Source organism: Daucus carota, chromosome 8, assembly GCF_001625215.2.
Source record: "Daucus carota subsp. sativus chromosome 8, DH1 v3.0, whole genome shotgun sequence".
Classification (NCBI taxonomy): Eukaryota; Viridiplantae; Streptophyta; class Magnoliopsida; order Apiales; family Apiaceae; genus Daucus; species Daucus carota.
The window spans coordinates 10,808,704-10,833,259 of record NC_030388.2 but is presented as its reverse complement, the minus strand read 5'-3'; the positions used below and the strand labels follow the sequence as shown (position 1 = coordinate 10,833,259).

The window sequence follows — 24,556 nt, the reverse complement described above, 5'->3', positions numbered from 1 at the left end:
GTATCACGAGGGCTTTCCAGAAGAAGAGCACCAACTGGGATGCTATACCCATGGATATGCTACAAATTGGGTATTCTCTGATCTACTCTACTAATTTTGATTTTGGTAGATTAGTTATTAGAAATATTGGTGAAAGAATGCATGAAAATAGACAAGTCATATATTTCTCAAGATTCTGTCAATTATTGTTTAATGCCACTGTTGGTGAGGTGGATTTTGCTGTTGATGATGAGATCAAGCCCTTTAGGCTTCATAAAAGGGTGTTCAAGGACCTCATCTCAAAAGATGAGAAGTATCCAATCCAGAGGCCCCTCCTAATTCCAGCTCCAGTTAGAGCTAGGATGGATTTGCCCCCAGTCCAACAACAACAACCTCAACCTTCCAGAACTCCCACAGCAAGCAGATCTTCTGCATCAAAGTCAGCAAGGGCTACAAAGTCTGATGCAACCCCATCCACTGTGAAGACCAGAACCTCTGTTGCTACACAAGTTCTGAAGACAAAGTCTGATGTGCCAACAAACTCTGATACAGTTCCTACAATAAACTCTGATACAGTCTCTAAGACTTTAAACTCTGAAGCTGCTTCTCCACCAAAGCAGAAAAGAAGGAGACTTGTTGCAGCTTATGACTATGATGATCTGGAAGCCTCTCCTGCAACAAACTCTGAACCTTCTCAGGCTAGCCCTCAGTCCAGAAAAGTTAGATTTAAAGCAAGGGCAAACAAGCCTAAGAAGGCAAAGGTACCTATTACTGAGATCACAGATTTCACTCTTGAGGAAGAGCAAGCACCATCCACTACACTTCCTGATTCTTCTCAAGCTCTGATGGTGCATCCTCTTCAAGCTGTTCCACTCTCTACTGCTACAGCATCTTCTACTTCATCAGAAGTAGATGAGGAAATAATCTGCAAAGAACCAGTTACAACTGAAGCTGGGACAACATTGTCTGATCCTCACACTCCAATCTCTGATCATGGACCCTCCACTCCAATTCCTCATTCTCCATTGAAATTTCCTGAGGGTGCCATAATTCATGATACATCTCCAGAAAATTACAAATCAGATGCTGTAATTGAAGACTCTGACAAGGTAGCATTGGAAGCATTGCAGTCACTTGCTAAGGCTGATAAAGAGCCCAGCAAATCAAAATCTGCAGATCAATAGAAAGTTGTTCCAGATCCTGTTCAAGATGATGTTGATCCTGCATCTGATGATGATGAGGATGATGAAAATGAAGATGATGAAAATGAGGATGAAGTCCCCATGTCCCTTCAACAACAGAAGTGGGAGTCTACCAGTCAATACAATGCCAGACTGCAAACTCTGAAGCCAAACTCTGAGCCTCTTCCCAGGGATCTTCAGGTTGATCCACCTAATGAAGTATGGGATAAACTCTGGCTGAGTCACCAGCATTCTCTGGAGCCAGCAAAGGCTGAAGAATTCTTATCTATGGCAGAGAATAAAATTACAAACTCTGATGTCATGTCAAGCCTCAAAGCCACAGTTCTATATCTGAAGACATTTCATACTGCTCATGCTCAGACATCTAAGTCAGTAGATGGTCTTAGAACAGAGGTAGCTAACTTTAAGGAAACTCAGAATATGGACAAGAAAAGGCACTTACTACCTCTGAAGGAAGACATGAAGAAGCTGGTATCTGCAAATCAATCTCTGGAACAGAGGATGTCAAACATTGAGTCCACTCAAGAGACAATGTCTAAACAGCTTGAAGCCATCCAATCTTCACTTTCTCTGATAACCTCAGTACTGATTCCTGATGAGGATGATGTCAAAAAGGGGGAGAGAGTAGCACAAGTCAAATGCAAGTCTACTTCTCAAACTCTGAAAAGAAAGAAAAATGATGATGATGATGATGTGGATGACTTCACAAAGAACAAGAGATTTCAAGCTGCAACTGGTGGAAGAGTTTCAAACTCTGACAGTGCAAAACAGTCTAAGCAAAGCTCAAAGTCTGCTCCAGCTCCAACACACAATGTCACATCTGGATCAAAGCAAAGACCAGTGGCTGGATCAGATAAACCAATGACTGATGAAGAATATGCTAGACTGATATTTGAACAAGAAAATCCAGAAGCTAAATTGGATTTGGAGTTGATTGCTGCAGAGGAAGCTGAACTGAAGAAAGAATATGTTGAAGCTATAACCTCAGGCAAAATCCAGAAACCTGCAAAATCAACTGCCAGACCAAAGGAAAAAGGAATAATGATCAAGGAAACTACTATTGCTGATCAGAGTTTACCAATCAAAAAGGTATACTCTGAAGATGAATATACAAGCAAAGGCAAAAGCATAGTAGATGATAGCCTTGAGAAAGGCTGGATTCAGAAGAAGCCTACAACCTCTGACAAAGATCAAGTTGTAAAAGGAAAGAAATCAGAAGCTGCAATCTCTGACAAAGCTCATATTGCAGAATCACAAGAAGAAAAATTAACCTCTGACACAGCTCAAGTTAATGAGGAAGCAAAGAAAGATACAACCTCTGACAAGGCTCAAGTTGTGTTTAAACCAACAACAACCCCATTGCCAGGATTTGCAAAGCCAAGTCTGATGACTGAGATAAATTTCGACAAGGGCTCAATTCAACCAATCTCTCATCGAAAAGCAGGAAGAGATAAAGGAGGACTAGGATCTAAATATGAAAAATTTGATCAGAGTATAGGATCAATGTCAACAGACCCCTCATCTCTCTGTGCACCCAAGACTGGAGCATTGCAAGAAAGAATGGACAAACTTGATTCAGTCCAACTGGTAAAGAATGACAGAGGTGATAACATTCTTATCTACTTTATGTCTGATGGAACAGTGTTTAGAGTTATTGAAGCTGATCTCTATGCTAAACACTGGGAGGAGTTGAGATATGTTCAGTACATATTTCAAGTGAAGAACAGATCATGTCAGCACATCTCAAATCTGATCAAGGATCAAATCAAGAGAAAAATGGGTATAACAGGAAACAAGAATGCTGGACCTTTTATTCCTAAGTACTTCAATTATCAAGGTCAGCTAGTTGAGATGAAGAAGAATTCAGCAAAAATAGAAACAATAGCTGGAATCAGTACTCTTAGTTTCAATGAAGAGTCTGACAAAGGTTATTACATCAGGCTGGATAAAGACATGAGAAGAAACAAGATCTATGATCTTAGAGCTGCAATCTATCAAACTGGAGTTTCAGATCCAGAACTAAGAGAGATCAAGAGACAGATGATCACAGCACTTGCAGAAGCTGAAAGAGAACTCCTCAGAGAATACTTAAAGACAACCAATGGTGTCTATGAAGCTAAGGAGTAAAGTATCTGTAAGTTTAAAAAGTTTTCTGTTATGATTATATAGCTAAACTCTGTTGCATTTGATTTATTTGTTTTGACATCATCAATTATCTGTTAACTTGCACATAACATATTTATGCACAAGTTGGGGGAGATTGTTAGATATAATTGATGATTACTAATGTTCTTAAAGTTTGTTTTAGAACAGGAGTGATCAGAGTTTAAGCTGGGAGCTGATCAGAGTTTGATAAAGTCTGATCAGAGTTTACATAGTGTTATTTTACACCAACTATGAGAAAGATTGTAGAAGGGGGGGTTGAATACAATCTTTTACAAATTTAAAAGATTCAAGAATGATACACTAAACACAGTAAACAGAAAAACACCAAGTATTAAAAATACGGGTGGATTGAATGATCCACCCGTGAGATTTTATATAGAAGAATCTGTGGATTGTTTACAATTCGCACAGCTGCTGGTTCATCACTCAAAACAAGTTCTAACTCTCAGATTTTTCTCTCAAGTAATTTGAACAAGTTCAACTGATGCTGCTAACTTGGTTATATACTCCAAGTTTTACAAAGCTTTTAGCTAGATTACAAAATGCACTCTAATCTAAAAACAATGCTGCACAACTTTGTCTTATGCATGCTTTCTGAGATGTCTTCATCTTTGACCATCACCTTGATTTGATCCAGATTGCACTGCATGAGATAAGTATGTTTCTGCTTCTTCTTTATTTTCCTAATTAGGCTTCCATGACTATTTTAGTGAAATTCGATCCATGTGATTTGTCAGACTTAAGCTCTAGTCACTTTCAACTGCTCTTTGCTTCATCAGTTGAAAGTTCTGGTTGCTTTCAACTGCTCTTGACTTTATCAGTTGAATGCCTGGCTCATCAGTTGAATGAATTACAAACTCCATCAGTTGAATGCTGTTCCAGTCTCATCAGTTGAATTCCTCAGCATTATCAGTTGAACACTTTGTCTTCAGTTGAATGCTTGATTTTCATCAGTTGAAACATCATCCAGTCTTCATCAGTTGAATAGTTACATCTCATCAGTTGAATATCCTTCACTTAGATAAAATTACATGGCATTGGATATTTACAATTAGCCATCCTATTCTACCCATCCGTTGATAATTCCCAAAGACAAGAAACATAACAATTACAACTGAAATTTGATAAAGGTTCTAAGTAAGACATGTTACAAAATGTTTATGTTATCATCAAAAATTATTGATTCCTAACAATCTCCCCCAATTTATGACTGGAGAAGATGCAGACATAAATTCTACACTTGATGATAACAAAAACATTAATAAAATAAAATGCAGAATTTAAATACAAGAGTTAGAAAAGATTACAGATGATTATGCTCCTCTAGACTGAGCAGTTACTTGTTCCTAGAAGATCTTCTTCTTCTGGACTTAAGTTTTTCTTCAAGAATATTGATTTGCTTCTGAAAGATCCTGTAGAACCATTCTTCATCACTATCTTGTCTGTTGAGCTTGGATTGGAGAGTCTTCAGAGTATTCAAGCTAGCAACCTTGAGTTGATCTTTAGGTCTGAAAAATCTCCTAACACCTTGATTGTCCCTAAATTCCATAACTGGAGTAGGTTCATGATGAATTTTCTTTCCAGTGTAGGGAATTTTCAGCCTTCTTTGTAGACTAGCATCTGAGTTCCATTCCTTCCTGATCTCAAGGATTCTCTTTAGTACCATTTGCTTTGCAGGTGGTGTAAATCCTCCAGTCCTCTTCATAGATCCATATATTTTTGTTAGAGAACTGAATCCCTCAGATTTCAGAACTCTGTGAAGAGGCCAGATGACATCACCCTTGTTTTTGTAAGAGAATACCAATCTTTCAGGTAACTTTGAAGTTGCTTCTATTCCTCTTACTTCTTGAAGATCATCCAGCTCCAGCTCCAACTCAGAAATTTCTTCAATGTTAGCAATGATCAGATAGTCATCAGGATTTTCAGGTTCTTTTGGAGGTTTAGGAGAGTTAGCCATCTTCTTAGCAACAGACTTGACTTTCTTCTTTGGCTTGGAAGGTTCTTGAACAAGAAAAGCTGGAATTGGGATATCTTCCAAGTCAACTGGCTCCTCCTTTGGCATTATTGGCTCATCATGGAAGTTGACATCTGGATGTACCACTGTGGTGTCCTTGATTGGAGAAGAAGGCTTTGAGATAGGCTTTTCTGGCACTTCTTCTCTTCTCTTGGCTGCCTCAGGCATCTTAGTCTTAGATTTGACTCTCTTTTTCTTTGGAGAAGATTCAAGAGGCAATCTTTCCTCATTTAAAAGCTCAGCTGCCAACTCCTCTTCCAGCTCAATAGCATACCTTTCATCAACCTCTATTTGATTTAGAGAGAGTTGAGATTCAAACTCCTCTTTTTCACATTCTCTGGCCACCTCTTCAGCTTTAGCAAATGAGTAGTGAGGATGGCCAGTTCCAATAAACAGCTTCTGGCCTTCTCTATAGATGATGGCAAAATGAGCCTTTAAGGCCACATCTGCACAGTCTTTATAACTTTTGATTTCTTGGCCCAAAAGCTTGTATTCATTTTTGTCAGGCCTGGCTAGTGGAAAGTAGATTGAGCTTGAGTCTTTTCCAGGCCTGGAGTAACCACAATTGTTTGGAAACAGAATTGGCTTGAACTCATTCAGAAATGATGGCTCACCCTTTTCTGTCTTGGAGGGAATAACAATCTCAGGTGTAATTACCCTGAGAATTGTGGTTGTGGTTGGAAAAGAGATTTGAGCTGTGGTGGCTGTAGAAGATGTAGATGATTTCTTGCCCAGTTGAGCCACTCTCTTTGCAATGGAGTCCAATTCTTTCATCCTTGCAATCTTCTGCTTTTCCCTTTCAGTGTGGAAAGGGGGAGGAATTTGACTGATCAATTCTGCAGGAGTTGGTAATTCTTTCTCCCCCTTTTTGTTAGCAGCAAGTGTAGATGGACTAGGAAGAGAAACACCAGAGGCAAGAAGAAGATGTTGAAGAAGTCCAGTCTGAATTCTTTGATGCTGCAACATCTCCTCCATTCTAGAGTTTAAGATATAGACATTTCCTTCCAGAGCATCCACTTGCTTCTCCAATTGTAGTTGTTTTTGCTCAGATGCAGAAAGAGCTGATTTGACCTGAGCTGGAAGCTTTTCATCAATTTGTTTGGTCAGATCAGTCTTAACAGAGCCAATAAGAAAATTGAGATGCTCTATCTCTTTCTGAAAATGGAGAGATTGATATTTGTGAAGCTTGAGGTTGTCTAGTGCTTGACTGGCAATGGTGGCAGAGATGGCTGGAGAAGATGAGTTTCCAGGTTGTGATTGAAGAATGGTGGAGGCTTGCCTTTCCAGCTCCATGCTAACAACAGCTGCATTGGCAAATTGCATGGAGAGCCATGAAGGTAGAGAAGTTGTAGGTTGTTCACCAAGGGATTCCTCAAGAGTATCATTGAGGTCTTCATCACTAGCATCATAATGAAAATCATCTCCAGCATTGGCAGGCAAAGCTGTAAATGCCTCCTTTGCTCTAAGCATAGAAGATGTAGTGTGAATCAGATTGAGGTGCCTCTCAGCTGCTTGATTATCCAATCTGGCAAAATCTTGAATGGAAGACATCCCATGAGTAAAAGTCTCAGGGTCTAGTGAAACACCATCCAATATGGATCTGTATTCAGCTTGAAACTCTTGTTCACTAAACCCTTCACTGACACCTGCATTTCTCTCAATTTCTCTCTGTTCTTGCATCAAGGGCTCCCCTTGGCTCACCACACAACTCACCTCTCCCTCACTTACCCTTACTAAAGGGTCACTCTTATCCTCTCCTTTTTCCTGGCTAGAAGAAAATGCCAGACTCTCCACACCCTCTCCTTTTGCCAGCTCACTAGGCTGCCTCTCCACTCCATAGCTCACTCCACTCAATCCTAAAAGTGTTTGTGCTACCATGTGATCAACTGCTGTAGAAGAAGATAAAGTAATTGAAGTAGCAGCAGTTGTCAACTGATGAGAGACATCAGTTGAAACATGAGTAGAGGATGCATTCAACTGATGAGAGCTGTTAAGCAGATCAGTTGAAGGACAAACACTTGTCAACTGATGAGGAAGATCAGTTGAAGAAAATGAAGAAATAGGTTTAGAGGCTGTGATAGTTGAGTCTGTGGTGATTGATTTTAATGGTATATCCACAGAGCACACTGTCACAAAAGAAGGAATTGGAAGAGAAAGATCCAACAAATCATCAAAGTGATGATGATCAATCTCAGAGGGGGACTTCTCCATGAAATCTAAAGATGGAGAATTTACAAGTGTGGTGTGGATCAATTCCACATCCACAGAAGAGGTTGGGGATTGTGTTTGAGTTGTGGAAATAGTAAGATCATGAATATGGGTGATTGGTTGAGATGAAGAGAGGGGCTGTGACTCCACATTTATTGGAGTCACATCAATCTGACTTTGAGAAGTTAAAGGCATAAAATCCAGAATGGATGCCTGTGTGTGTGCAGAGTGCTTCAGTTTGTCACTTCTTAGCTTCTTTCTCCCATAGGCTTTTATTGGTGAAGAAGTGGTGTCCCTCCCCCTTTTTGACTGTGTCCTTGGCTGAGGACTGTTTTCAATAACAACATCCTTTTGGGAGGATGCTGCTAGGGATGTGCTTAAATCCATATTAACATCTACAGTCTTTTGGGAGACTGCAGAGTGGCTAGGCTGGTTAACACACACCTCTCCATCCTTATGCTTAGGGCTTCTTTGATGTTCACCCTTTCCCTCCCCCTCACAACCTCCAATCACACTCCCCTCAGGCTTGTGTTTCTTAGTTTTTACAACAGATGCCTTTTGGGAGGCATCTGAGGTTGGTTTAGAAGACTTGGTTTTAGAGGGTTTTGCTACTTGTGTAGGCTGTTGATGGGCCTCTTCAACAGCCCTGATAGCAGAAAGCAAAGAAGTTGAGGGTTGAGAGAGAGTAGTAGGAAAGCCATGTACCTCTTTTTGCTTTCCAGCCTCCATTATTGGCAGGTACACCACCTCCAAGGAGGGGTACAATTTCATCCTGAAGAGGTCTTTAAAGACTCTCTTTTCCTGCACAAAACTAGGAAGCTTGGCTTCCTTGTTAGTAATAACCAGCTTTTTGTTGAGATGATTAGCTAGCATCATAAGAAACCTGACATAATAAATATTCCTAGGTCTACTAGTTTTATCACCTAGTTTCTCCCCAATTTCTTGGATCATCAAACCACCAAAATTGAAATATTCATTAGTCAGGTACATGTAAAGCATTTGCAAAATCTGGGAAGTGAGAGCATTGAAATTACTAATCTTACCAGAAAATGCCTTAATAAAAGCATCACATAAATAACTCCATTCTCTTCTAAGACCCCTTCTTTCTATTTTACCTAAGGCATCAGTTGGCAAAACATAATTCATGGCATAAAGTAAATTAACCAACTGATTATCACTAGGCAAAGATAAAACAGTATCTTCAGGAATCTTAAAGCATGCTTTCATAACATCAGCATTAACAGAATGAGTCTTATTATTGACAGAGAAAGTTAGAGTTTCATCCTCACTATTAAACTCTGCAGAGGTCCACATTTCCTCCACTATCTCATGGTAGATGATAGGAGCTTCAGTCATAGCATAAGAGAGCTGACTTGACTTGATGAACTCCATCATCCTGTGATACTCCTTCTCCTCCACAGCTTTAGTATCCACAAATGACGCAAAGTTGTTCTTCTCATAGATAAACCCACTTGGTGCAGTATACTTCTTCATGGGTGCCATTGCAGTTACAGAGAAAGCTTGAGGAAAAATTAGAGTTTGCTTTTGCACAGAGAGAGAGAAGAGAACTTGAAAAATTCGAAAGAGTGAGATGAAAGGAGGTGAAAATAAATTAAAACACTTAAATACTTTCTCAGAAAATTGCTGTGATTGGCTGAGAAATTACCGTTGAGAAGAAATTACTCTTATTGAACTCTACAAAAATTACACACACGATCGTGTGTATAAAGTAGGAGAGAGACAAAAGAAATTTCAACGGCTCAGATCTGATAATACTTTCAACGGATGAAATAAGCGCCTCTTTAAACTTCCTATTCAACTGATGAAGATCAGTTGAGAGCGTCTTCAACTGGTGTCATCAGTTGAATGAAAAACAAAACAAGAGGATATTGTTTCAAACATCAGTTGAAACAATTTCACTAGTTCATCAGTTGAAATATTATAGACTTTATCCAGAATTATAACTAATTCAATTTTGATAAATCAAAATTAATCAAATTCTGGCTGCCAAATTACAGAAAAATTCACTCTAAATTAGGAGAAATTTAACATACCTAATTTACTTACCAACCTTGTGAATGTGGATTCATCAAGAGGCTTTGTGAAGATATCTGCAATCTGTTCTGCACTTGGAACAAAATGCATTTCAACAGTACCAGCCATCACATGTTCTCTAATGAAGTGGTATTTGATGTCAATGTGCTTGGTTCTTGAGTGTTGTACTGGATTTTCAGTTATAGCAATAGCACTGGTGTTGTCACAAAATATTGGGATTTTTGAGAGATTTAATCCATAATCAAGTAATTGATTTCTCATCCACAATAATTGTGCACAACAGCTTCCAGCTGCAATGTACTCAGCCTCAGCTGTAGAGGTTGATACAGAATTTTGCTTTTTGCTAAACCAAGAAATCAATCTGTCACCAAGAAATTGACAGGTGCCTGTTGTACTTTTTCTATCAATTTTGCATCCTGCAAAATCAGCATCTGAATATCCAATTAGATCAAATCCAGAGTCTTTAGGGTACCAAATACCAAGATTTGGTGTTCCCTTAAGATATCTGAATATTCTTTTTATAGCAATAAGATGTGATTCTTTAGGATCAGATTGAAATCTAGCACAGAGGCATGTAGAAAACATAATATCTGGTCTACTAGCTGTCAAATATAAAAGAGAACCAACCATGCCTCTATAATTAGAGATGTCCACAGATTTCTCATTAGGACTTAACTCTAATTTGGTGGCTGTTGGCATGGGAGTCTTAGCTTCTTTGCAATCCAATAAATCAAACTTTTTAAGTAGATCATAAATGTACTTAGTTTGATTTATGAATATACCTTCCTTTACTTGTTTAACTTGTAAACCAAGAAAGTAGGTGAGCTCTCCCATCATGCTCATTTCATACTGACTTTTCATTAGATTAGCAAACTTCTTGCAAAGTTTCTCATCTGTAGAACCAAAGATTATGTCATCTACATAAATTTGAACCAGAATAAAGGCACCATTTACATTTCTGTAAAATAGTGTTTTATCCACAGTTCCTCTGGAAAAATGATTATCTAACAAGAATTGAGACAGAGTGTCATACCATGCCCTTGGTGCTTGCTTTAGTCCATAGAGTGCTTTTAATAAAAAGTAAACATACTCTGGAAATTCTGGATCCTCAAAACCAGGAGGCTGACTGACATATACCTCCTCTTCCAGTTCACCATTTAGAAAAGCACTCTTGACATCCATTTGATAAACTTTAAAGTTTGCATGAGCAGCATAAGCCAGGAACATTCTTATTGCTTCCAGTCTTGCAACTGGTGCAAAGGTCTCATCAAAATCAATTCCTTCAGATTGAGAGTATCCTTTAGCAACAGGTCTTGCCTTGTTCCTGGTGACAACTCCATTCTCATCCACCTTGTTTCTGAATACCCACCTTACTCCTACAATTGTTCTGTTTTTAGGCTTGGGTACCAGCTTCCATACATTGTTTCTCTCAAATTGATTTAATTCTTCTTGCATAGCAAGAACCCAATCAGCATCTTTGAGAGCATCTTCTATGACTTTAGGTTCATCCTGTGAAAGGAATGCACTATACAAACATTCATCTTGAGTTGCTCTTCTTGTTTGTACAGATGCATTTGCATCTCCAATAATTAGCTCAAAAGGATGATCCCTTGTCCACTTTCTTTGGGGTGGAAGTGATTGTCTTGATGATGTGGCTTCATTGTTGAAGTTCAGGTTTCCATGTTGGAAAGCTCCCCCTAAATTTGACATCTCATTATTTCTAGACTGATTGGAACTTTGAGACATTCTTTCAACTGATGATCCTTGAGGTGTTTCAACTGATCCCTCCAATGTAGTTTCAACTGATGCTTCAGTTGAATTTCCAGTTGCAGTTGTTCCTTGCACTAGAGAGTCATCAGTTGGAATATTAATTCCAGGATTAATTCCAACATTTTGAATAATGTCATCATCATCATCACTGTCATACAGATCACCTTCACCTTCATTTTCAAATCTGAGATTATCATGAAATCCTTCATCTGAGAATCCTTGAATCTTCTTATCATCAAAAACCACATGGATTGATTCCATAACAATGTTGGTTCTCAGATTATATACTCTAAATGATTTTCCATCAGAGTATCCAACAAAAATAGCTTCATCTGCCTTGGCCTCAAATTTTCCAAGATTTTCACCTTGATTTCTTAGAACATAACACTTGCATCCAAATACATGAAGAAAGCTAATTGTTGGCTTCTTTCCTTTGAAGAGTTGAAAGGGAGTTAGATTATGAGGTTTGGTAATTAGTGAAATGTTTTGAGTGAAGCAAGCAGTGTTCACAGCTTCAGCCCAAAAATAGGTTGGAAGTTGAGCTTCATTAATCATGGTTCTTGCAGCCTCAATAAGAGTTCTATTTTTCCTTTCAACAACACCATTTTGTTGTGGAGTTCTTGGTGCAGAGAACTCATGAGTAATTCCCTCTTCTTCACAAAATTCTTTCATCACAGAGTTCTTGAATTCTGTCCCATTGTCACTTCTTATCCTTCCAACTTTGACATCTGGATTGTTGTTTAATGCCTTGATATGATTGATGATGATTTTCCCAGCTTCATCCTTAGAATGCAGAAAGAAAGTCCAAGTGAATTTTGAAAAATCATCAACAATCACTAGGCAATATTTCTTCTTTGAAATAGACATGATGTTAACTGGTCCAAACAAATCCATATGCAAGAGCTGAAGGGGCTTCACAATTGATGAAAGAGTTTTGCTTTTGAAAGAGCTTCTCTTTTGCTTTCCTAGCTGACAGGCTCCACAAAGTCCATCTTTTGAGAATTCCAGCTTTGGTAGACCTCTTACCAAGTCCTTCTTTACTAACTCATTCAAGGTTTTGAAATTTAGATGAGACAATCTCTTATGCCATAGCCAACTGTCATCTGAGCTTGCTTTGCTGAGAAGGCAAGTGATAGATTCAGACTTGACAGAATTGAAGTCAGCTACATACACATTTCCTTTTCTTTGTCCAATCAGAACCACATTGTTGTCATCTCCTTTGGTGACAACACAGGCTGCAGAAGTGAAATTTACTTTGTAACCTTTGTCACAGAGCTGACTGATGCTAAGCAAGTTGTGCTTAAGACCAGACACCAATGCAACTTCATCAATGATGACATTCTCTCTTGCAATCAAGCCATATCCCATAGTATATCCTTTGCTGTCATCTCCAAAGGTAATGCTAGGGCCAGCTTTCTCCACAAACTTTGTGAGCAGGGAGGAATCACCAGTCATGTGCCTGGAGCATCCACTATCCAAGTACCACAAATTCTTCTTGTGGTTTCCCTGCACACATTTCACAAACAGATCAAGTTGATTTTGGTACCCAAATTGCTTTGGGTCCAGATTTGTTAGTCTTAGCAGCCTTTTCCACCTTCTCAACCTTTTCCTTGGATTGAATAGGTTCAATCTTTGGTTTTGGTTGAGAAACTGGAATATCAACTTTGTTTTCAAACACAGGCCTTTGAGGCATGCATACATTGTTCATTCCATGCAAATTTGAATGAAATTGAGGCATGTTAAAGGCATTGAAATAAGGATTGAACATATATGGCATGTTAGGCTGAGAATAAGGATTGTGAGGCAATAAACCAGGCATCATATTCATAGCAGATAAATTCATGTGAGGAACAGATGTCATAGGAATAGGCAAAGACAAATTAGGAGCAATCACAGTTTTACAATTAGCAGATAAATGATTTACACTACCACACTTACTGCAGGTTTTCCTAAGAGCACTAGCATTGGGAGTGTAATTGGTGTGCTTGTTGACTCCTATTTTGCCATTTCTATTTCCTTTCTTCTTTTTAGTCTCCTCAGATTTATGCTCACTAGTATCCAACTTCTTCTTGTTCTTGTTACTGGAATTAAGAGTGTTATTAACACTATTACTGGTCTCAGAAGAACTATTCTCACCTTTAACAAAATTCTTTCTAACAGGACCATATTTCTTGTTAAGCTTCTTGAGAACACTCTTGTCAACTGATGAGTTTTTGTTCAACTGATGACTCTCATCAGTTGAGACTTTGCTCTTCAACTGATGATCATCATCAGTATTCTCATCACTTGAACTGTTCTCAGATATCTCAAGCACTTTCTTATTCCTCTTCCACTCATTCTCTACAAAGGTCTCTCTACCTTGCATGTTGATGATATTGGTGGAAACATCCCTACCTGATTTCCATTTGGCAATAATCTCTTGTTCCTTATCAAGCTGCTTTCTTATGATCTCTTCTCTTTTCAGAACAACCAAGAGATCATCCTTGGCTGTCTGACACTCAATTTTCAGCTTCTCAAACTCAATAAATTGAGCTTCTAAGACACTGTTTCTATCACTAAGAAAGGTGTTAGCTTCCTTAATCCTACTATTTTCCTTAGTGAGAGATTTTAAAGAAACATGCAAATGATACAATTCTGTAGACATTTCATTAATAGTAGCATTGCATTCATCTTTAGTTAACTCAACTAGGTTTGTAGTGAATACCTGACTACTGCTTCCAGTGTTTTCTTCTTGATCTGTGGAGTTGGCCATTAGAGCTAGATTGACAAACTCCTCCTCTTCATCAGAATCATCTCCAGCTGCCCAATCATCCTTTGTGATGAATGCTCTTTCCTTTTGTTTGAGAAGTTCATAATATTTCTTTTTGTAGTCAATGTTTTCACTTGACTTCTTCTCAACTTTAGGCTTTCTGCACTCATTTGCAAAGTGACCTGCATTCCCACAGTTGAAGCACTTGAATTTTGATCTGTCTACCATGCTTCTATCAGACTTGGGATTGCCTTTAAAAGATTTTGCAGAATTAAAATTCTTTTTGAATTTCAGTTTGGAGAATCTTCTTGACAGGAAGGCTAGATGCTCATCAATTCCATCACTTTCTTCACCAGAATCAGCTACTTCTTTCTCCTTTCTTCTTCCTTTGCTTGACTCTGAGCTCTCCTCTTTGACCAACTTTTCAGTTTCTTCAACTTGAGATTTTCCCTTGTCCTTGACAGTATCCTCCAGAGATGCAATTAGAGCCACAGATGAATGCCCTTTCTTTTGGCTTTTCTCAATCTCTTCATCTTGCTCCATTTCAAGCTCATAAGTTTTTAAGGTTCCATACAGTCTCTCTAGAGTATAGTCTTTGAACTCTTGTGTATTTCTGAGAGAGACTGTCATGGGCTTCCATTCTTTGGGAAGAGCTCTTAAGAATTTCAAGTTTGAATCCTTAACTTGATATACTCTTCCAAACAACTTTAGACCATTTAACAGTTTTTGAAATCTGTTAAATGTATCACTTAAACTTTCACCAGCCTTGAAATGGAATGACTCATATTGCTGAATCAGAAGCTGCATTTTGTTCTCTCTCACTTGCTCATTTCCTTCACAGATGGTCCTGATGGTGTCCCAAACTTCTTTAGCACTTGTGCAGCTAATAACACTGTCAATCATTTCTTGATCCAAACCATTGAACAGAAGGTTCATGGTTTTCTTGTCCTTGTGCACTTCTTCAGTATCTTCTTGAGAATATTCATGGATAGGTTTTGGAATCATCTTACCTACCATGTCTTCACCATCAGCTCCCATACTTGTGCAGACCTTCATGGGGACATGAGGTCCTTTTTCAATGCAGTTCACATAGCTTTCATCAATGGACAACAGATGCAGATGCATTCTCACTTTCCAGTGAAAATAGTTGTCTTTGTCAAGAACAGGAATCTTCACTCCAGCATCCTTCTTTCCCATCTTTCTCTAGCAGTGTTGATCTTTTTCCCTGTTTGTTGGGAACCTGGCTCTGATACCAATTGTTATTTTACACCAACTATGAGAAAGATTGTAGAAGGGGGGGTTGAATACAATCTTTTACAAATTTAAAAGATTCAAGAATGATACACTAAACACAGTAAACAGAAAAACACCAAGTATTAAAAATACGGGTGGATTGAATGATCCACCCGTGAGATTTTATATAGAAGAATCTGTGGATTGTTTACAATTCGCACAGCTGCTGGTTCATCACTCAAAACAAGTTCTAACTCTCAGATTTTTCTCTCAAGTAATTTGAACAAGTTCAACTGATGCTGCTAACTTGGTTATATACTCCAAGTTTTACAAAGCTTTTAGCTAGATTACAAAATGCACTCTAATCTAAAAACAATGCTGCACAACTTTGTCTTATGCATGCTTTCTGAGATGTCTTCATCTTTGACCATCACCTTGATTTGATCCAGATTGCACTGCATGAGATAAGTATGTTTCTGCTTCTTCTTTATTTTCCTAATTAGGCTTCCATGACTATTTTAGTGAAATTCGATCCATGTGATTTGTCAGACTTAAGCTCTAGTCACTTTCAACTGCTCTTTGCTTCATCAGTTGAAAGTTCTGGTTGCTTTCAACTGCTCTTGACTTTATCAGTTGAATGCCTGGCTCATCAGTTGAATGAATTACAAACTCCATCAGTTGAATGCTGTTCCAGTCTCATCAGTTGAATTCCTCAGCATTATCAGTTGAACACTTTGTCTTCAGTTGAATGCTTGATTTTCATCAGTTGAAACATCATCCAGTCTTCATCAGTTGAATAGTTACATCTCATCAGTTGAATATCCTTCACTTAGATAAAATTACATGGCATTGGATATTTACAATTAGCCATCCTATTCTACCCATCCGTTGATAATTCCCAAAGACAAGAAACATAACAATTACAACTGAAATTTGATAAAGGTTCTAAGTAAGACATGTTACAAAATGTTTATGTTATCATCAAAAATTATTGATTCCTAACACATAGTCAAGGCTCGTCAGAGTTTACACGTGGAAAGAGCTCAGAAGCGGATATACTTCAAGGAAGGATAGAAGCGGAGGAGTGATTTGCTGACTATGGAAACCAAACAGAAAACAGTAGCAATCTTTGATTGATAGAATACATAGCTGATTTATAGGATATCAAATCAGAGATTGATTTTGTAACTGTGTATATATAAACACAGATTAGGGTTACTCTATACGAGTTGAGTTATCGAGTATATTTTACAGAACCCTAGCAGCTCTTAGTGATAAGATATAAATCACTGAGAGAGTTTTTGTAACCGATTAAGCTTTGTGAATAACAGTTTACTGCTTTCAATCTCTTATATTGTCATACTGTGTTTTTGATTGTGTTCACTATATCAACTTATATAGTGAGTTTATAGGACCTAACATATATATAGTAGTAAATGAGTTAGACTTTATCAGGGCACCTGTGAGATGACTGGTTTTGTTAATATCATAAAGAAAATCAGGATGACTGTGAAACCATGAAGAATGAGAAGAATTTAAAGTGATGTGGATGTCTGGTTGTCAACTTGGTTCCGATTATATCTTCTTCATTCATTAATATACGATATTTATATACAGGAGGGCCTGCTTCTGTTATTTAGGGGACACTTCCATTGGAATTTACCATCTCTTTTTTTTGGCAGTGTTTCCCAGGTTAGGTTAATTGGTAGCGTTTTGCGTTTTACAATATGCCAGCCATACAGAAGCTTTATAACGCCTGCAAAGTGTCTCTTTCTACTGATGGCCCATATCAGAGGATGCTATTGAGAAAATTCGGAGCTTATTAGGTAATAAGTCGCTTTTGTTATTTTCAATAGAAGTCAACTAAGTGTTTCGATCCAAGTATGTCCATTGCAGGATAACTTTCAAGTTTAAATGGTTGTCCTTTACCTTTACTAACTGTGTGCTGGTATGCACCCATATATTCAGAGATTAACTGCAGCATGTGGCCTCCTAGGTGCCTTTTTTAGTTGCCAAACAACGGTGTGGTGCAATTGTTGATATTTTTTACTTGCAATTTTTTCAATATCATTTCCAGCAATTATCATTGTGATTCTATTGTTGAATTTTCTTGATAATAAACTCAATATTTGAGAAGAAGCGGCAAAATGATCTCATTTTTTGAATCCTTTTGAGAGCTCCGACCTCTTAAATAAGCAAGTAGTCAGAGTTTAATTTTGATCTTGCACAATTGCACTTCACGAATCTGTATGGTGATCATGTTTATTGTATTTTAAAACATGTGCATCTGCTGTGACGATCTTATTTTGTGTGGATTATTGGTTTCAAAAATCAAACTCCTGTAATTGGTCTACATAGAGTTCTCCTGCTCAAAATAAATATTATGCCTCTTTCAGTTGCTCTGTATTTTCATCAAGTTTGGAAAATAAAATTGGCTCACGTGATACAGGGAGGTTAATGCCCGGGATGGAAAAAAAGGCGGCCTAAAGATCATGTCCCTATAATTTCTTTTTTTGTCCAAATATGTGCTCTACAATTCATTTTTAAGCGAAGTGAGAGACCTTCATGATAATCACGGTTCATATTTTCTTTTGGAAATTTATTTGATGAGGTCTAATATTCTGTTTATTTAGAGATTAAATTTACTCTGGTTCCATTAAGTAGTCAAATAAAAAGTAGGTGTATAAATATAAGTCAATTTTATTATTTTTGAGGCATGTCCAATGATGTATATTAATTTGATAAGTTCTTACATATTTAATAATTGGGCCCTTAGAGGCAGGTCTTACAATTATGCAACTTCTCTTACATTCTCTGCCGCAACAATTAATCCCCGGCTTCTGTTTCTAGGTTTATTGCATGATGATGGTTCACAAAGGACGGAAGGCGTCTGATAAGGAGGCAGTGAAGAATGCTGACGTAGCAGATCTGGATGTGGAAGTCTCTGACCAAAACATAGAATCTGAAGACGATGTAGAAGGAAGAGGATGATGGTGATATAAAGCTAAGCATATCCGGCAGTATATGACAGCGCTGGCCTACTTGATAATCTTGGGAATGTCAGCTGGCTGGAGAATATTGATTGGATACGGAAGCTTACTCTTGATCATAGCTAAGAGAAAGAGGTGGATGCGAATGATGACCTGAACTGAGAGTTATCCTTTTATAACCAAGTTCTTGACAGTACTAGAGAAGCTATATGAAATTGAAATCAATGAAAATTTCTTTTTGAAGGCCTAAAGAATAAAGATTATTATGCTGAAAAGGTGAAAAGTGATCATCAGTCATCACATGGAAAAGGTTAGGGACGGCTTCTGACAGAAAAAAGAAGGATCGAGGAAGCAGAGGAGAGAAGGAAGGCTAGAGAGAACAAAAAGATGTCAAAAGTCTCAGAAACAAAAAATAGAGGGCTAAGGAAAAGAAGAACGGGATTGAATCTGTTAAAAAGTGGAGGAAGCAGAGGCAACAAAGTGGGTTCCCTGGGGATGAAAAAGATTTTGACACCGGCTTATCATTTGAGGATGGAAATATATTTGAAAGCTTAAATAAAAAGAGACCTGAGGTGCATCTTGGTGATCGTTCTGGAGGCAAGGCACGACAAGGTGCTGGCAAGGGTAAACCAGGAGCCCTACAAAAAGAGACAGGGCAGGGAGTTTAAAGAGTCAAAGTATAGATTTGGAGGCAAAAAGACACGAAGAAGCAAAATACTGCTGAGACCACTAACTAATGATATGCAATACTACAGCAAAGGTTTCTGTGAGAACAAGAAAAAGAAGACTTGAACGGATAGGTTCGTGAATGCTACAAAGTCGAAATACTAGCGGACTTCGGAAAAATATACCCTTAAATTGTTACTCATGTGGTCTACCATGACAGTTTTGCTCTAATGTCAATGTGAGCCCTGCAACATTAAAGTTCTTTTTTTTCTCTTGACAATTAATAATTGTAATCACTACTTTCAAATTCTCTTAATTTAAATTAGAGAACATTATCATTGTGAATTAATGTTAATGCACAGTGAAGATACTGTGACTAATTACTATATGCTTACAAAATAAGTAATATATTTAAAATGTATATGAGACAAGGATACATTATAAAATTTAAAAAGAAAGCACGAACACAATAAGAAATAAATTTAATTATTTAACAAACAAATAAAATATAATTAAATATATTAACATTACCGTGTGCGAAGCACGGGCCAAATTACTAGTGTAAATAATATGTGAATACTTTTTCATATTCGATCAAAAATCAATTAATTTGATCAAGAGTAAACTTCACAGTTGTGTCCAAAGTTTAAATTGATTTTCAAAACGTTGGCTAGAGTTCCAAATTCTCAAAAAAGTGGCCAAACTTTGGTTCGCTTTTTAAAAATGTGGCTTCCGTTAGACTCCTGTTAATACATATAACGGGAGCCACACTTTTAAAAATCGGAGCCAAAGTTTGACCATCTTTTTGAGAATTTGAAACTCTGACCAACTTTTTAAAAATCTGTTTAAACTTTGGCCACAACTACTTTTCGATCAAAAATGAAAAGTTAATGTTCTGATTCAATTGGCCCGTCTTTAAACAAAAAAAGAATACTGTTTGGGCCAATAACATGTTTTCGTTTTTGGATCTAGTCACTAGAAAAACCCATAGCATCAGTATTATCGTGCAGGACTTCTGTAAATAGCCCAATAACGCCCTGGCTCTCTGTATTACCAGATCCCTTTCAAATTTCACGAGATGTCGGTTGAATTTTATTTTTTTAACAGAATGTCGGTTGAAATTTTTGAAACTGCTGAAAGACAAATAATAGCACGCTTAAAGTCTGGAAGATAGCCAAGCGTTAGATTCATTTTCTGTTCTTATCCAACACTTAAAGTTTGATCCTCGCTCATCTCATCCCGAAAAATATTAGAACAAATATTTATCAAGTTTAAAATAATTTCTTGGAGATGTTCAATAGTAATTTTTACTTTAGTTGTAATTTATTATAGATCGAGAAATTTAATGTCGGTAAAAATATAACAATGCAAATATTAATTTATTTTTCTTTATTGTTTCAAGATAAAAGGGGGAACAATGTGGATAAACTTCAGATAAGAGTCCAACAAGGCATGGGCCCAAAACACTTGGATTCATTAATTAAGCTTTATTGAAATCGATTAGGACCTTTGAAAGTGATAATCACTTGAAAGAAGATAAAGCAAAGAATATGAGATATGTAACACAATAGTTGCCATTGCTGACCCTTTTGTCCCTTTGATATATTAGAGATTGCAACATCGTTAGGTAAAACATTTATAACATGATGTCCTGCAATAATGCATAATTTGTAATAACAAATCATGTTTGATCACTTTAACAAAGTCCTAGCAGCGATTTCACGAAAAAATAAATATATATTCGAGCAAGGTGCACGTAAGCTGACCCGAACAACTGTTAGGTCAGTGAGTTTTCGATACAGAGGTTGTGTTGAACCTACACATGCAGTTGTTGGTAAAATTTGTTGAGCGTACACAAAGGGGTTTTGGTTTGGTCCCAAGTCTAACAGACCTGCCCAACATCACTATGGTAATGGAGTTGGTTGCAACTAGGTTTAGCCAGCTCCTCTAACCGCCAACATTTATTCTAACAAACGCTACAGCTGGGTGCTGAGTTAACTGCAATATTAAATTTCTGATGACCTTAAGCTTGTTAATTGAGTTTATGTTATTACTCCCTCCGTCCTTTTTTTTAATTGTCACATTTAATTTTGTGCCGGTCAAATTGACCAAAGTTTGCTGAGATTTATTAATATTTTATCAATTAAAAAAATAAAAAATATATATAACTGGAAATAACTTTTAATCTACTTTAAGATGTAATTTTCAGTTTTTAAAAATAACGAAAGAGTGACTTATATTTTTTAATCAAAACTTAGTCAATTTAACCCACAAAAATAGAAATGTGACAACTAAAAAGAGATAGAGGGAGCAGCAGGTAAGGATGATGTGTTAAATACTTTTAGGCTTTAGCCATCAAGGATGGGCTCTGGCCTCTGCTCCTTGTGTCCTCGTTAAGCAAATACTACTTGGTATTTATCATCATGAGATATTGAGATCTTGTCAACTTGTAAAGGTTGTTGTTTATATTTCCTTTTATCTAATTTAATTATATATGTTTGGGCTGCAATTTGACACGTATTTTAAAATTTTTATAGTATATTATTTGTTAAATTATTTTTAATTTTTTTCTAAATAAATATTTAACATTTAATTATTTATACAAAAACAAATATTTCAAAAAATAAGAACAGCCCCTACATTCAAAGTACCCCTTTACCATGAGCAAGAACTTGTTTTAGTTGCATATCATAAGGTATTCGAACAACTGCTTCAAATACAGTATCTGGAAGTACCGTTTGTGGAACTTCAATATCCACGGGCTTATTAGCTAAATAGCAATTGGCACATACAATACGACTAGTCGCTTCTCGTGGATTTTCATAACCTTGTTGTTTAAAAGTTTACTTTGTAAAATCATTAAGGTACATGTGAAAAAAACCGTATGATATTGGTAGGAATGAAGGGAACATATATTTAAAGAGTATTATTATCGGTGGACACTATTCTTGACAAAACATTTATGATTTTTGAAGTAAAAATTGTAAAACGGTTAATTTTGATCGTTCCAACAACTAAAAAACTGTTATTATTCAAATTTATATAGTTAAAATTTACAAAAATTATTTATCAATGAAAGTATAAACGAGGTCTGGATTTGGAATTTTAAAATTTGTGGTACTCGAATTCTCAATTCAACACATGGTACGGTGAACGAATATCACACCAAATTAGTTATTGGTTTAAATCCGGGAATGATGCAGATAGTACACGTTACATGTCATCGGTCCATGCTTGTTGAACGACTGAAGTGGGATTATAGTTGAGGTAGAGATGTCACGGTCAAGTGAAGCTAACTAGTTTCTGGTACGCATAACTAATCAGGGTTCAGGGTCCAGGTCCCTGGCATATGTATGTTAGGGATTGGTTAACCAATATTCAGTTTTTAATCGTCGGATAAATATCCAGCGGTCAGGATTAAAACAAAAATTTAAGTACGTTCAGCATTTTTTACGTTTTTTAACCAGTGTTTAAAAAGCGCTGAACGTAAGTTATAATCCTGACTATTGGATATTCATCCAATGGCCCATGTGTTGGCTAAGCGCTTCCTGGGACCGCTGCCCAACTAATCAAATCCTAATCTCAATTAATCATGTCACTTCATACGTGTTAGGAAGAACTAATACAACAGATTTTAAGTCAAATAATTGTGCCTTCTTTCTTAACTCATTGCCACCAATATCTTAAATTCTATTAAATTATGTTATTACTTATTTTTGTGAAATTAAAACCTTGTAGTTTATTCTTTCATTTTATGTTCTTCGAACACAATCATAGATTAATACTCCCTCCGTCCCTCCCATTTCTTATCGTTTGGGTTGGGCACGGAGGTTAAGAAATATGTATAAAGTAACGGAAAATAGAAAGAAAAGTGGGTGAAGTGGTGGGACCCATTGATTTTTAATGTATAAAAAGAATATAGTGGATTAAAGGTAGTGTGAAAAGGAAAGAAAAGTGAGAAAGTGGTGGGACCCATTGACTATTTTGGGTAAGTTTTGAAATGTAAAGAAATGGATGGGACATCCCAAAAAGGAAAGTGTAAAGAAATGGAAGGGACGGAGGGAGTAGATATTACCGGAAAGACGACATGAACATGCGTTTTTAGTCCGGGCTAGGAATTATGATGAAATGAAAGATTAATTTAAGCTTGATATTGACTTGTTGAGTGAACAACAAAAGTTTCTGGTCAAAAGTGTAGACATATCAATGAACAACAATTGTGGCATTTAGAAAGTTACGTGGCATGAAAGCAATTCGGATGAGCTTCACTGCAGTTTTTAGACAGACAGATAAATGCAAGCTCAAAAATGAGTTGATCCAAAATGAGTTGCGGTCGGTGCTCTGGAAATTAGTGATTAAATAGAATTAATTCATAATTAATCAGAATTAATTATGTAGCAAATTATTATAACCAATCCTATCAATGATGCTCTACATACCTCTTAACTTATAATTTGAAACTAGCATAAAAGCCCGTGCAAGGCACGGGGCTCTAGTTTTTGCTGTATTTTAAATAATATTCATATATCATTATATTATTCTCGTACGGACCTTGAATTTGTATTATGTTTTAAATAATATCCGTGTGTCATCATATTGTTTCGAGCGTAACTATTATGTTTTACTTTTTGACAAAAGTAAACATGAAAAATGTAATATATGCAACCTAATAGCATTAATAGTAATAATAAGTACTATTCCCTCCATCCCATTTTATATGACCCTTATTCCTTTTTGAAACATCTCTAAAATAATGAACTTACTATACTTACTATTTTTAAACACTATTTTTCACTATTACACCCACTACTTCTCTATTATATACTCTTATATTAAATAAACACTATTACACTCACTACTTACCACCACTATCTCAAATCTATTATTAAATTTTGATATATTCCACCACTTTACCCACTTTCCAACTAAATTTACTCTTTTTTACTACATTTTTCTTAATCTCCGTGAAAGTCAAATAAGGTTACTTAAAATAGGACGAAGGGAGTATATTTTTAAAAAAAAATTATAGATTAAAAACTACATTTGAACTGATATTTCTATATTCAAATTCGTTAGGATATAGAGACCATTATCATATTATCAATGTTCAAAATTATATTCAAAATTAATACTGAAATTTTAAATTTTAAATATATTATACCTCATTAAAAGTATCTGTAATTTATTGTTGAAATTATTAAATTATTTCAACTAATATACCATGATTTTGATGAAAACTTGTTCTTGATATGTGAATTACGATATCCTAAATCATGATTAAATGAAGATGTGTGGTCCGCGTTGCCCTACATTTATTTCTTCTTTTTTGAGCGTACGTTTGCATAATTGTTAAAGTAATACATGATGGAGGAGATCATCAACACATTCTTTTTAGCATATGTTGCACACATTTTGTATAAATAAAATTTGAAACATATGTTGTACGTAAAAAGACACGTACCTTATTTTATTATAAAAGCATCAATTGAACTACTAATTGTATAATTGCAACCCAAAAATTTCT

At 36.5% G+C, this 24,556-nt stretch overlaps 1 pseudogene; it reads left to right on the top strand.

Annotated features, from left to right (window-relative positions):
- Positions 1–341: 341 nt before the first annotated feature.
- Positions 342–19,381, top strand: LOC135148466 (probable rRNA-processing protein EBP2 homolog; annotated as a pseudogene).
- The last annotated feature ends 5,175 nt before the right edge of the window (positions 19,382–24,556 follow it).